Here is a 13,726-nt window from a genome sequence, read left to right as displayed (position 1 = left end):
ATGTGCTTATTTTTATACACGTCATTTGGGAAGTTATATAGCCAAGGGAACAGAAAATGTGTTGCTCCACTGCCAAATTATCCCATATCCCTCGATCAAAACGGGAGGTGATCCTAATCAACAAGTTGTGCGACCTTAGTGCAATGGCAATGTCAGGTCAACTCGAGAAAGTGAAGAGACAGAGCTAAATACAAATAAAAAGAAAGAGAGAGACAGAAAGGAAGAAAGAAACAACCAACAATCCTTATAATTATCATCATCTGCTGCTTTTCCCTCTTCTGGCAAAGAAACACTCCATCCATTTGCAGAAATCGCCCGCGGAAACGTTACATCAAAACTAATCACAACGATTAAAATCAGCTTTTCTGTGCAAGAGGAGAGTAAAAAGCAAGTTGTAGGCTGGAATGAGACTGTTTTTTCCACCAAAAAAATGCGAAAAAATATACACGCGATATATATATATATATCTTTCTATATGCACGTTTCGAAGGAGATCAATTTTATGCCCGTGTGATCAGTTAATTTAATTTAACTTTTATTTCGGAGATTGATTCAGACTGGAGGTAGAGACATGAGCTAATTGTATCCTGATCCTTGCCTTGAGGGGTTTCAAAGCCCTGGAGCAACTATTCTCTGTATTTTGCTCTGTCTACCTTAGCCAAGCTATTGCATTTCTCTCTGGTGTAGCGAGGAGAGCAGACCGCTGCCGGGAGAGAGAAATATCGGAAGTGTGAGTTGTGGGGGGAAAGGGGAGAAAGAAGGGGGGAAGGAAGAAAAAAAAAAAAAGGAAGGGGGGAGAGGAAAAAAAAAAAAAAAAAAGAGGGACACTTTGGCGGCTCCGATGTTCCAGGTAAGGGCTGCTCGGGATTGTTGTTGTTTGCAGCGGAGGGTGCGGAGGGACTCGGGCGCCTCTCGCTTCCACGCATGTGCCGGGCGCTCGCACCCCGCGCGGGGACGCGGCGCGGCCGCCTCGCCCGCCGCGCTCCCCCGCGCAACCCGCGCCCCCGCGCAGCGCCGCGGGGAGGCGGGCGGCGGCACGGAGGGAGCGGGAAGGAGGGAAGGAGGGAGGCGGCCGCGCGGGGGGCGCCTCCTTTCCCCGCCGCCGCTGCCATGGGGGGACTCGGGCGGCGGCGGTGTGCGCGGGGCGGGGGCGGGAGGGAAGGTGGGGGGATGTGTTCAATTTAAACGTGAGTGTTTCCGCGCTGGGGCTGCGCGCCCGGCATTGTTCTCGCCGGGCTGCAGGAGGGGGCCGCCATTGTGTGTGTGTGTCTGTGAGAGCGGGAGGCACCTTCCCCCGTGCCCGCGCCCCCTCCGGAGCGCCCCGCGGCGCCCTTTGTTGCCGGGGCGGCGGAGCGAAGGGCGGCCCCGCGTTCTCCCTCCGCGCCGGCACCGCGGGTGCCCCCCGGGACCGGCAGCGCTGCCCCGTCCCCTGTGCCCGACGCCGGCCCGGATAAGGGAGCCGGGTCCGCCGGCAAAAGAAGAAAAAAACCCAAAAATTTAAAAAAAAATTAAAAAAGAAAAAGGAAGAAGAAAGCAAGCCGCCCGCCGCCTGTTTCCAATCAGCGCGGTACAAGTTTATGTGAGCGCGCCCCGCGGGCACCGAGCGTGCTCGGACTGTTCGGGGGAATTAAAGATGGGCGAAACGCTTCGCTCTCTGGGCGGCGGGGGCTGCCGAGTAGCGCGGCTGCTCCCGGGAAGGGAAGAGGGAAGGGGCCGCCCGGTGCCCGCAGGCAGCGCCCGGTGCGCGGGGGCGGGGGCGCGATGCGGCCGGTGGCTCCCGTAATTGTTGTTCCCGGCCACGAGCCCGCAGGAAAAGCTGGGCCTGGAACGCAACTTTCCAGCTTCAGCTGCCCCCGAGCTCCCGGGGGCCGTGGACGGAAGGGGGCTGGGCGCTGCGGGCGTGGGGATGGGGAAATTCCGGGGTGACCGGGGGAAGTTGGCTCCTTGTGCACTCTGAGGGCAGCGGGCAAAAAGAAAGAACAAAAAAAAAAAAAAAAAAAAAAGCAAGGGAAAAAAAAAGGAAAAAAGAAAAAAAAAGTGTCGGTTTAGTAGTTTCAGCAGCGCCCGCGGAAGGATGCAGGCCCCGCGGGTCGGAGGCGCTTGGCGAAAGTTCTTTTTGCCTATTCAAAATGACTGCGGTGATTTTGGTGTATTAATTGCGCCCGAAGCACAACACAAAATGTTCTAGCACACGCTAGAGGTCCCTCTCAGAGCTGTCAGACGTGAGGGTGTTTTCAGGTTGGGTTGTTCTTCATTATTTATTTTTCCTCGCTTTAACTGTTTGAACAAAACCGGCTGGCCCTTCAAATGCCAGCACAGCGTGCTTTGTTCAAGTAAGGGTGAAGAAAGACTTGCGACTTTCTTGTTTGTGCCCTGGTTGTTTGGGCATCGGTTAATAAACCACACTCTTGGAAAAACGAAGGTAAACTGTATTAATTTCATGCAGTGTTTTATGAGTTTTGTTTGAAATAGCCTCCCCGTTTGTTGTTGGGGCCAATTCCAAATTTTGTACTCGGTTTTCTCATGTGAACCCTGCCATGGAAGTAAACAGCGTAAAACTTGAATAAGGATGCCAGGCAATGCCCTGTGGTTTTTAAAAGAGAAACATGCAAGCAAGCAAAAAGCCAAGTATTAAGATTATAAAGAGTCAATAAATATGATGGAGGTGACTAAAATCATTGATCCTGAGAAATTTCCATATCCAGACCGTGTTAGAGAAATAATTAGTCCTCCCAATCTTTATGTATTACAACAATATTATCACCATTTTACGGATGGAGAAACTGAGAAATAAAAAGAAGGTCACTGACTTGCCTGAAGCCATATAGCAAATAAAAGATAGATCTGGAATCAGCTAGGACAGATTTAGATCTCTTGCTGATTTGCACTGCTGTAACCATTGATTTCAGTGGAATTCTTCTGGATTTAAGTCGAGTTTGGACCTTATGTGTTCCTCTGTCCCTTAGAAACACTGACTTAATGTAAGTTCCATTTTGACCATGAGTGAATTAGATGCAAGATTTTAGGGAGAGTATTTGGTGTACATCCACTTTTGGAAGACAAATTACTGTGAAACTTTAGTATTCAGTTGGCTTTTGATTATTCTTCTCTTTTTTTTCCCCGTTACAGTTTCATATGTCACCTCAGTGTAGTTCCCTGGTTGGGTTTTGATATTGTGGGTTTTTTTAAATTAAGGATTTCCTCCTGTCTAGTGCAGTTTTTTTCCTCAGGATTCTGAGAAGCATTTCATGCTAGATGTCTCTGAATGAAACCTTCAGTTTTATGTTGGAACACCCTTAGAACACCCTAAGATTTTGCATGAGGAAAACTTCCATTCATTGCAGATCTCACTCAGGCAGAAATGAAAAATTGCATGGACGTTGTTCGCAAAAAACAACCAGGCTTTCCCCTGCAGAGTGGAAAGGCTGCATGTAGAAGACTTGCTCTTTATTGGATTATGGTAAGTTTATGTATGGAGAAAATGCGATGTGAAGGGAAATATTCACTGATCATAACAAATGTTTGTACATTATTCAAAGTGGGATCTCCCACAATTAACGAAATACCAAATCTGCCAGTCACAGTCAGATAGCATTTCACATGAGCCTAGCTGGGAAGGAATGATAATTTCTGCTTTCTGTATTCCAACTACTTTAGAAATATTTTCAGGATACCATAAAGCAGACACAGATGTGCAGACTGTGGTTGCAGTACTTTACTCTTCATCTGTTAATGTGTGCTGGTATATACAAACTGCCTCCACTGAAGCACAATATGAAGTTCCTGGTTTCATGTCATCAGATGAATTTAGGAAGATGCTGGTACTTCAGGGAGCTGACATTCCCTCAAGTGCTGCTGACATCGCTGTATTGAGGGTCTGACCTGACATCCCCATGTGTGGGGAAGCAGGCACAGAATTTGGGTGTAATTAAGACTATTCCACCCCCTCCCCCTGCTCCAGTTTGAGCTTATATGTCTGAAATAGAGAGCATTTAGTTGGGAAGTAGCTCCACAGAGTGCATATGGTTTGTTTAAGACCTTGTACTGGCTCCCTGGCTGAGCAGAGGTTTAACTGCCAGAGCTTTTGCCTCCTTTCTCATGTTCTGTGCAGTAAACTACTGTGCCTCACTTGCAGAACATGTTCTACTCTTCTCTTGTACCAGAGGAAAAATAATGTTGATCAGAAGCAAATTTTAGCAGAGATGCCTGCTGTTACTTATTTTGGATCCTTTTACGCTGTTGCAGCAGAGCCAAGTTGGATCTCCTTCCAGGAAATAAATTTAGTTAGTTGTTGGTTTTTTTCTGACAGAAACATAATTCTTACTCTGAATGGAATCTTTTCTGTTGGTCTGTGTTGCATTTATGTTTTCTTTTTACAGCCTGGGTAAAATTCATCTCTGGTATAGTGCCATTGACTTCTGTGTTGTTTCACGAAGCATTAATTTGTTTTTCTGTGTTAAAATACAGATTTCTGTTGTCTTGCTTTCCATAGAATACATTTTTTTTAAAGAAATAAGTTTGATTTTAGAAGGAGACAAATATAAACTGTACATCTTCATTTTTATTTTGCCCACCTTTACTACTCGTGCAGGCAGAGATTTCTTCTCTTCTTTCTCTACTGGCAGAGATTAGGTTGATTATGTATGTTTAGAGAATGTCTAGGCAGGAGAAGGGAGTAGCTACTATCTTCCTAGCTGATAACACCTTCAAAAAAATCTAGAAGTGAAAGCCATTAGCACATTCCATATTGATGATGTATGCTGTAGCTTTAATAATCTTGGTTTCTCTAATGTGCATTTCAATCATGCTCTTAATCCAGTAATCAAATGAACAACATCCCATATCCAAATGAGCCAAAGCTGATGCTGTAGAAAGTTCAGTTGTAATCCCATGTTTATGAAGCGAGTGGCTCACCTGATAACCTCTTCCTGACAGCTCCTCAGCTGGCTGCCTTCCCCCACGGGCGCTGGAAGTCAGGGTTTGATGTGGTTGGCAGGTTTGTGCAGACTTTGCAGGTGGTTTGTAGGCAGCCGAAGTCTGGGTGAGGGATGCAGAGTTTAGGAGTGCTTGCTGGGACAAAGGACATCTCACCCTGACAAGTTATTTAGTGGCTTTTACTCAACTAGTCTTCGTTGCCCAGTGCACTTACAGATAAGGAAAAGCCTTTAAAAATACCCCCAAACTGAAAAAAAACCACCTCTCAACAGCAGGGTTGCTTGAAGATGATAGGAAAAGGAGTTCTGTCTCACACAGGTTAATATGGCTTTTTCTGCTTCTCATTCTCAGACAAGACCTTTACATCTGTGGTTGTTCCCCTCAGCCAGCATTTATGACTCAGTTCTGCCTCAAACCTCAGGTTCAGGATAGGCATCTATGGGTTTTCCCTTATTTTCCCTGGCATAGTTCAGGGTGATTTGCAGGACAGAGCCACAGGCATGTGGATCCCACTTCTGACTGTGATTGTGGTTGCCTCTATCTAACAGGCTGCTGGTGTGGGAACAAAACTGCTGTACTGGTCTTTGTCAGACCTCACCTGTCAGCTTTTAGTGATCTCTGAAGCCACATCAGGATGGGATCAGGCAGAAATGATGGGAGGTTGGCTCAGGCAAAATATCTCCAGCAGACAGGAGGAAATGTTAGTATTTCTGCATAAGTCACAGGTGGAACTTAATCTATAGTGCAGTGCACATCTCCAAGCATTCATCTTTGAGGAGAGTGAGCTTGAGCTGGAACCACAGCTAGAAGGTTGACTGGGGAATGGACAGTCTGTCTTTTGAAAGGAGATTAGAAAAGGCTTGAATGTCCTTTTTAGCAATGTGCAGTCTGCAAAGTGATGTGAAAATTCCCTCTCAAGTCACACAGGTAGTGAATCCCAGAGAGAAGTAGCTATTCAAGCTAAATGACAAAAAGTGTGGATATAAACTGGGCCTGTTTAGGCAATAGTTTCCCAGAACACTTTCAGATGCATAATCTAGAAGATGCAGCATTTAAAGTGAGACCTTACATTTGGTAATACTCTGTTTTGTGCATGCCTTTAAACCTGGGCTACTTGGAGAATATTTCCAAAAAGGTACCTCTGCGACCTTGGTTGTGACCAATAGGCTATGACTGACTAAGTTTTTTTCATCAACATTTCTGTCAGTGGACAAAATAGTTAGCTTTTTTTAAAGAATATACACATTTATATATATATATATATATATGTGTGTGTATATATAGATACATGTGTCAACAATCAATTTCCATACCCAAAACCCACTATTTATTTTGAATGTTCCTTAGGTAGAAATTTGAAAAATGCCAACTGACAGAAACAATTAAAACACAGAATTTTTCATAGAAAAAAAAATCAGTATCTGTTTTTATAATCAGTGAAAATCTTGCATAAGTTTTGTCAATGGGAGGAATTTCTGATTTGCTCTTCACATAGGATCCTTAGTTTATTTTCATTCCAGCTGCAAAACTATTTCTCTTTCTATAGTTCTTCAATTTTTCCTAATTAAACCTTTAATGCAGTTTTCCTATGATTTCTTTAGTGGCATTCAGTTTATTTTCAACACATTCTGTAAGAAGGAGAGAGGAGATTCAGCAAAGAAACATGAGCAAAAAGCCCATTTTTCTTTTTCTTACTTCCTTACAAACTTAACTTAAAAACATTCTCTCCATCATCCAGTCACCCAGTCAACTTTCAGCGCGCCACTTTGCTTTCATGTCCAGTCTGTAAATCCTGGTGGGGCAGGACCATCTCCTCTCCTGCAGCAGAGCACTGCAAGTATTCCACAATTAATAATATCTGCTGCTGCCATCGGGGTTGCCAGGAGAGCAGAGGGCAGGAGCGGCAGGTGATGAGTATAACAACTCTGAATAACTGGTAGAAGCCAAGCCGAAGCAGCTGCAAGTTTGCTTCCTAAGAGCACTTTGCCTTAAAACAGCTTTATTTCCCTTCATGAACTGAACTTGGCAGCGGCATTAGGTGGAAGAGGTGCTCACAAGGGGAATACAGGTCCATCAGCATGATCCCAGAGCTGCCAAGGGAAGGAGGGAGGAGCGCCCGGTTCGCCAGCACCTAGGGAATGGAATGGGGTCTCTAGCTAAAATACCGATGCGAGTCTCCCCAGGATGCTTTCTAAACCAAACCAAGAGGTTTAGTTAAGTTGCCCTAACAGAGGTTGATGGGCCGTTCATCACAAGGGACCGGTGCTGAATAATTCACAGATCGTTATCATTTCTGCAGCCCATTATGTACCCATTACACCCAATCCTTTCTAAACACTAACGAGAGATAATCCATGCGCTAAGGACCACTCACACAAGGTAAACAGACATTCCTGGCTTGCCACTAACAGGCAGGTGTGATTCCATTTATCTACAGCAGCTTGTTCTGCTCTAAGTGGGACGGCAGGAAAGGGGTTTGGCAGGCTCAACATCTGTATGGGAGAGGGCCCAGAGTGTTGGCAGGGCAGTATCCCAGCTGGTGGCTGGAGATGAAGAGAAATGTGATTATTGACTCTCACAATTAATAGACAAATAGCCTGTATATAGGTTAAGAAAAGTTTTATAGTTTTTTAGATTTATAGTTATATTTTACCCCCTCCTGTGGTTACCAAGGGACAGCTGGAGTTGAGACATCTGGGAGGGCTGGCGTGTTAACACCTGTATGGGAGAGGGCCCAGAGTGATGGACGGCAGGGCAGCTGTCCCAGCTGGTGGCTGTAGGTGAGGGCTTGGAGACCCTTACAGGAGAAAATGAGAAAAGGGCTGACTAAATGGGCAGAGGACAATTTACACCCTGGTTATCAAAGGGAGCTCACAGATGCAAGGAAGTTGGGGAGAGCCTTGAAGAATGGTGAAAGTCCAAGGGAGGAATTCAAACAGAGTCAAAAGGGAGAGCTGGGGCAGGCAGGACTCCAGCCTGTGGGGCCAATGGGTTTATTCTAGGCATTCGGGAGATGGTCACTGACGAGATCCAGGTGAAATCTTACATGTATGTGCAACTTGGCTCTGGAGAAGGGGGAAAGAAGCAGTGGAGTTCAAGATGGCTGCAGATGTGAGCTGAGAGACAAAATGAGAAAGTGCAATCTTCATATCCTCCAGCTTTTCCTTGCAGTGGCCTCTGTGGTACAAAAATAGCTTGGGATTCCTGGAGGCAAAATGAGGACGTGATTTTTGCTATTAGCAGAAAACTGAATTTCTGAGGCTTGGTAATGCTTTTTCAAGGAAGAGACGTCTTGAGGAACCAATAGGCAGGAGCGTTCCTGTTTGGAAGAACTCTGGTCAGGAATAAAACTGTTACCTCTTTCTCAGAGAGAGAGGTGGTCCTTTCAGGGAGAACTGTGTCTTTGAAGAAGCATTTTCTCTAACTCAAAAATCTGTGCTTATTAGTGGCTGCATATAGTGTTTCCTTTTTTCTTTAGTCTTCCTCAAGTGCTTGCATCAATGTCCTGCAACTGAGAGTTCCACAGGTTGCTGAGAGATAAGCTGTGGAGTGATATCCTTATTAATTTATAAGCTAATGCCTTTTTTAATTCCATTAGGTGCCCTCTTGTTTTATGAAGGGCATCTGATTTCTCCTTCACACCATTCATTATTTTATATACCTCAATTCCATCATCTTTTACTGTTTTCCTTTCTAAATGAAATAGTTCTGGTTTTAATCTTTTTGTTTAGAAATACCCCCACATGTCTCTAATCTTTTTTGTTGCCTTTGGCTATCTAGTGTAGCTATCTATCACTCCCATCTTGCTTCTCACTGGATCTTTTAAAGCTAGTTCCAAAGTCATCAGTGTGAAAGAGACTGAAGGATTGTATTGTGGTAAAAGTACATTACTAAGACTCCAAATTTCTTCTTCCAGATCTCCTGCCCTATGACCTTAGACTAATCACTTGGCTGCAGAGTTTCACAGTTTCCCTTTTAGTTCCAGAAAATACAACAGGGAAATCTCAAGCAAAATATGTTAAATGTTTCTCCATGTCTAGATGGAAATTATTCTAGATGCATAGCCATGTTAAATGTAGTGGTTTTAGTTGTTTTTCCACAAGGCAGCTGCATGTGTGCTGAAATTTGTAACTTCTCCCTAACTCTTTGATTGTATGGTGCTTGACTGTTTCCTATTTGTTACGCTCCTCTGATATTAGGTTCCAAACATATTCAATTAAGTAATTTCTTTTTTGTTATTTTATGGTGAGCTTCGTATGGAAAGTATGAGTTGCTGGCAATTTGGGCCAAACAGACATATGATTTTCATGTATCCTTGGAAAGTCAGCACAGTTCTGACGAAAGTGAAAAACAGGATGGAATTCTGACTTTTTACATGTAGGACACAGCGTGTTCCTGGGAGACACAAGGTACACCCAGCTCCCACTCATACTTCCCACGTGTGGGATCTGGACCAAGGTATTGCTGGCTTGCCTCCAGTCTACACAAACTAATTATCCACAACCTGTCGAGGCTCTTACAAGGAGCATGAGACTCACCCATCTGGTTCCCTCCTCTGACGTTTACAGCAGGGCCTGGCTGTTACATATTTTTAGCACCTCTGTCACTCTCCAAAAGCCCACATCAGGTCTGGACACCTTGCTGCCTGGGTGTGGCATTCGGTGCCTCGTTTCTGGCACACAGGAGCCAGGAGCATTCTGGATGGGTGTACATGGGGCTGTCACAGCCCCACACTCCAAGGAATCTCCCCAGTACACACCTTCCCAAGTGTCATCGCTCGCTGCAAAAAGGTCATGCGTCAAGCAGTGGGAGGAGAGATCTATGAGGTGTCTGAACTATAAAACCTTTCTTTTAAAATCTTCTTGTGCCACAAAAGATGCTGGAAAAATACACTTTGATAGGATGCTATTCCAGCAGAATGACAAAAGCAAGCTGCTTTGACATTTGTAGCATAAAACTAAGGAAAACTACATTGTTCTTTACACTGATTTTTTTTTGTCTGTTTGTTTCCCCCCTAGCCCCATAGCTCCTTTTTTTTTTTTTTTTTTTTTTGCCTTGATGTCCCTCTTTCCCTTTGTAAACAGATAGTCAGCTCCTGCTTTCATGAAGCCCCCAGACAGCACTGTCTGCTCCTTCCACTGGAGCTCAAGCCTCTGTACATATTCCTGTGCAAGCCCCAGGAAATTTGGTGCTCTTGTGGTCTCTGTGAAAAGAGGCCAATCCTGGAAGACTCCTGATAACCCCATTCAGGTCGATAGCCTTGTTTGTGTGATTGAGGATAACACATAAGGATGTTCAGGGGTGTTGAGACATCAAGAATATTTGCAGCTTTAAAAAAGAAAAAGGATGGTTTGATTTTGGTGGGGTTTGCAGTGCTTTGTTTCCCTTATGCCTTATAGCTGGCATTTTGTCATAGCCTTCTGCTCACTAGCATTCCCAGGACACATGAACATGCTCAAAAAATCTTCCTGTGAGAAGTCAGTGGGCTTCATTAAATTTTCAAAGTTTAGATCTGTGATCCTCTTTGTGCCTCTCCACGGGCGGCTGGCCCTGCCAGATTCTGATTGCTTATGTGAACATTTGATAAATCTCACTGTGGACTACATTTGCTCTTTCACCCAAACAGTCATCACACACATTTTCCTAACACTTTAAAATTATGCCTGCCAAACATTTTCTGATGTAAAGTTAAAAGCCATCTATTACTGAAGTGATTTTTCAGCCCTTGTGGGCATGTTTTTCTTTCTTCTTTTTTTTTTTCCTTCTTGTGTAGTTCAGATAGTTTCAAGCTCTTTTAAACAGGCTGCCAAGGGTCAGTTTCAAAAAAAAAAAAAATCTTTTTTAGTTTTCTCCTAAAAAGTATGGTGGTGCTGTTGTTTTCTTTTGTGCAGCACCTTTCAAAGCTGAATTCCAGTGAATGTAGTGTTGTCATATTGCCATGGCCACAGAGGACTTAATATAAAGCTGGAGATTACTGCTTATTCTCTGTAAAGGTGTCAGTCCTGCACTTGCATCAGGAAAGAGACTTTTTCCATTGACTTCTGTCCCATTGATAGCCAAGTAGGGCCCACCCCACCATGCTGAAGTTGATGACACTCTCTGAAGTTGATGACGCTCTCTCTGAAGTGGCCTGCACCATGTGCAGTGACATTTGTGCCCTGCTGTGCGCCTGGGATGCCCAAACTGGCAATGGGGTTTGAAGGATGCACAGCTCCCCCCTGGCTGCTGTGCTCACCTGCAGAGAAGGGAACTGGGATGGCACTGGATCCAACTCATCCAGACTTGGAGCACTCCCAGGTTCCCCAGTCTAAGATGGACCTGTGTGAATTTGGTTGCATCTTTGCAGTCCAGTGATCTGGTGTCACTCATTGCCAGGCTCTACATGCAAACCATTTGTTCATAGTCAGAGCTTTGCCTGACCCTTCCCTAATTTTTCCTCCCTGTACAGATCATATTCCTCCAGTCAGTGAGTGAGCAGAAGGCAAGATGTCACTTCTTCCCCTTTCCTCCCCTTCTCAGTGCTCCGGGCATTTTCCTTTCAATGCCTCTATTTTTCCCCTGGGTTCCAGAGCTGTGCATGGTTTTTGAAACTGATTAAAGCAGTTTGTCCTACCATGGCAGAGAGATGCTAAAACAAAGCATGTGTGTCTCTTGGTCTTAAACCAGGATTTTTCTTACTCTTTTTTCCCAGCTGCTTGTTTAGCAAACATACTTAAACAGGATCATGGTGTAAAAAAAACAAATCAGCTCTTACCTTTCTGGAGACCACCAGCCTGATAACACACCCAGCTTTTACCCAAAACCCTGCTAGTGCCCTTGAACTCACTGAAGCCTGCTGCAGCATCGAATGGTCTGACCAATCTGAATTCATCATTTCCCTTCAAAGCGCCTTGGCAGGACCTGTATTTGAAATCGTATTTGTTGCTTGTTTGTGTCACAACTGCACTTCATGCAGTTTCTGGAAGTGTAGAGACTTGGGTCTGGGCCAGTCCTACATAAAGAAGCTACTACACAATTACCCCCCCAGCCTGCTCAAAGACAGGAAATACAGAACATCATATAAGCCTCCTCGGGTGCAGATAGAAGCCTAATAACAATATAACACTTAAACTGCACTGCAATTAAAATATAATCCTTAAAATTTCTTGCATTTGGAGGGAAGAGAGAGCTGGACAGAAGTGCAGAGAAGGAGTCAGAAGTGGAGGCATTACAATCTTTACCCTCAACATGGAACTACTTAAGCTTACCATAATTGCATCACAGAAGGTATGCATACCCTGAAACCAAAAAGGAAGCAGGAAGGCTAGAAAAAACAAACACAGCATGATGAACCAAACAGGTAACCTTCAGGAAAAGGAAATCTAGCCCTGGCTAACCCAAAAGACAGGAACGTAAACTGGCGAGGGAAAATGAAGGAGAACTGAGAGGATATTTCAAATGCAAAGAGACATATTTCTACAAACAAACGAGAAATTAAAATATCTAAAACAGAATTAGTGAATTTGCTGGATCAAAGGGGCAGTTAAAAATGACAAGATACCATTGTAGAGACTACATTATATCCTCCCATCAGTCTTTACCAATTGAAAATGCAGTCAGTCTCTAGATATTCTATATAATTACTGTGGATGGGTGCCTGTCAAACACTGAGGTATCAGAAGAGAAACTGCAGGATTGACATGCTAAAGTAACAAACCTCCCAGAGCAGATGGCATCAATCAAGACTGATAGCTGTTAACAAAATCATGCAAGTTCCCCTTACAAATAGGCTATTCTGCTATACCAAAGCAATGGATCATTGCATGTATTTTACTTTAAAATCAGGATCATCTCAACCAAATGAAAAATAAAGAAATGCTGAAGTATATGTTAGCAAACTAAAAAATCTGCTTAATGCTAAGCATGGCTCATCCAATAACAGTGAAACATGCCTTTTATAATGTCCTAAAAAAATCTTGAGGTTCTCGGTGATTATGCAGAACCATTTAATATAAAGTTTTAAGGACATTTCAGAAAGTCTTTGATAATTTATCTCAGAAGATGTTTTTAAGAAAATATAAATCATGAAGTGAGATGTGAAATTCTGCCCTAGATCTGTTTTACAAAACAAAGGAACTGTTGCAGAAATGAAAAATGAAAGGTTGGCAAGGAAGCCAGTAGAATACTTTGATGAATTATCAGAACAATAAGGTGGGACACATAAACATATCAACATTGGGAAAATTATCTGGCCCCTTGGTCATCCAGGGAGAGATGACTCTGAAAAACTTGGGGAACCAAATAAACTGAGTTGAAGAGGAAAGTGGCATTAATTTTATTGCTTTGCCAACATGGAAGGTGCCAAATATGAGAGGAAATGTTTTGTGTTCTCTGAAAACACTCTCAGGTTATGAAAAACCTCTTAAACCCTCTTATTTACTGGTGCTCAGTCCCTTGAAGGCAAAGCTGGAGAGGCTCCAGGCAGCACCAGAGCCTGGAGGGCAGCAAGAGGGGCTCCCTTAACACAGGCAGGCTCCTCACCCAAGTGAGCTGCTCTGGTCACCCTGCTGAACAAAGAGTTAAACACAGAATGGACCCAAAATGCACCAAAAGAGCTCATTTGTTAAGAGAGGAGACAGAACATATCATAAAAGTAAATTATATAATCAATTGGGAAAATTAATTCAGTCTTTCATTTTGCTCCGCCACAATATTAGGAAATGTTTTGTGTAGCAGTGTTAGTTTGTAAAAAAACCCCCCAGTGTTATTCCTTGAAGATTCAGGGTTTTTTTAATTCTTGGCTAGAACAGGC

General features: G+C 43.9%; 1 protein-coding gene across 2 annotated transcripts in view; it reads left to right on the top strand.

The window, feature by feature from the left end:
* The first annotated feature begins 670 nt into the window (after window positions 1-670).
* KCTD1 (potassium channel tetramerization domain containing 1) overlaps window positions 671-13,726 on the top strand; it is a 100,320-nt gene continuing 87,264 nt past the window's right edge. Inside the window, exon 1 of one of the 2 annotated variants that reach the window (XM_064706013.1) lies at window positions 671-730. The gene's annotated coding sequence lies outside the window, so the exon portion shown is untranslated. Of the gene's footprint in view, window positions 731-842; window positions 851-13,726 lie in introns of those variants that run through there. The other variant, XM_064706016.1, reaches the window with a different exon arrangement.

The sequence above is a fragment of the Zonotrichia leucophrys genome, chromosome 2, assembly GCF_028769735.1.
Source record: "Zonotrichia leucophrys gambelii isolate GWCS_2022_RI chromosome 2, RI_Zleu_2.0, whole genome shotgun sequence".
Taxonomy (NCBI): domain Eukaryota; kingdom Metazoa; phylum Chordata; class Aves; order Passeriformes; family Passerellidae; genus Zonotrichia; species Zonotrichia leucophrys.
This window is presented reverse-complemented; position numbering and strand designations above follow the sequence as displayed.